Consider the following 1,677-nt stretch of genomic DNA (forward strand, 5'->3'; position numbering starts at 1 on the left):
TCCTGCTGAGTGTGACACACCTCCCTGGGGAATGTGGACCCCCAGGGTCAAAGTTAGGCTCAAGCATACACTCTGAGATACCATCTCTAACATTTCAGGGCACCACACCTTATTCTTCCCTTTGAAGACTCCTGCGTGTGGTAGGACAGAAGAGGGGCAAGCTGGTAGCTTCTCGTGTTCGGAATCTCAAGCCCATGCTCAGACCTCTCTTGTCTCCGTCTTGCTGGATTCCTGTTGGTCAGGACACGTCTGCTCTGCCCAGTGAGTCTCATCATTAATGCTGGTGCTGTTGTTTTCCTAACTCAGAGGCAGCTGGCGCGTATAGTCGTGTTCCCCAAGAGAGTTTAATTAGATTAGGTATGGCTTTCTGGCTCCAGGTTGAGACAGTGTTCAGACTGACTATTTTTTTTTCCAGAGCTGATTGGTCTAGGACCAGTGTTGAAAGCTGCCTTTTAGTTTCAAAAGCACTTAACAGTCCTACTAAATTATTAGCATTGGCAAGATGCCACCAAGTGAGACGGAGTCCACTTCTGGTGAGCTGGTAGAGCTGTTTCTTACTTTGTTGTTATTCTTTAATAACAACCAGAAAAGACCAGGTAACACTCATCAAAGTTTTCCCTCCTCATCTGATGGGAGCAGGATATATTAGCATTGATTCTGAGGGAAATGTGGACTCGTTTCCTGTACTTTTCTCTTTTGTGCATGTCAAGTAAAGGAAAAGGAGAATTCAGAAAATGCAAGGAATTCTCATGTCACTTTTCTCCCTGCTTGTTTTTAAGTGCCTGAGAGCAAGAAGCCGGTACCTTAGCAAGCTTTCCAGACTTCTATTCAGAATATAATTACACCATGACACATTTCATGCTAGTTTTGATACCTGGGGAGGAGGCATCTTCCCCCAGGGCTATTTTGGACTCCTGTTATCATCCTGCTGGATGAGTGGATTTGCTGGTGTTTGTAAAACTCCATTTGCTGTCCTGTCTGTTAGCTGTTTGTTTCAACACATCTTTAGCTGACCTGTGCTCTAGAGCACTATTAAACATTGCAGGCATGCTAAAGGAAGGAAAACAATCTGTCTTTTAACTCAGAGTGCAGCACTTAAACTCACTGGTGTGGCAAAAGGAGCAGTAGATGCGCTGTGGGTGGTGCTAAACTGGTTTGGAGAGAACTGGGAACAGCATGAAGTGTGGAACTATGAACTTGATACCATGGTGGGATGAATAAGTTAGCATCTACCGCTGGCAGAACTTTTTTTTGTGGGGTTATTAGAGCTTTAAAAGTATTGTGGGTTACAGAGAGAGCACTTGGAAAGGGTTTGAGATTGAGCCCCAGTGTTGCCTTTGCCTTGCTCAAGGAGAAGGTCACCAGAGATGGTTAATAAAGCTTTAGCTGCTGAGCTCACTAAACATTCTTCCAGTTCAATGGCCTATGCAGAATGATGTGTTTAGTCAATGTTTAATTCCTAAGCAACAAATGGTGATTGACATACTAGAAGGCACTTGTGGTATTGACTGAAGCAATGGAGGCCAAGGATTAAAAAGGTCATGCAGGGAGATCTCTTCTGCAGCCTCAAAGCTTTCTCCTCTAGGTCAGGTCCCTTCACAGTGGGAGAAAATGGGGAGAAGTTCATGCTGCCTTAAGGCCAAAAAAAGCTTTCCAATAACAAAAAAACCAGCCCTT

The sequence above is a fragment of the Pygoscelis adeliae genome, unplaced genomic scaffold, assembly GCF_000699105.1.
Source record: "Pygoscelis adeliae isolate BGI_AS28 unplaced genomic scaffold, ASM69910v1 Scaffold124, whole genome shotgun sequence".
Taxonomy (NCBI): domain Eukaryota; kingdom Metazoa; phylum Chordata; class Aves; order Sphenisciformes; family Spheniscidae; genus Pygoscelis; species Pygoscelis adeliae.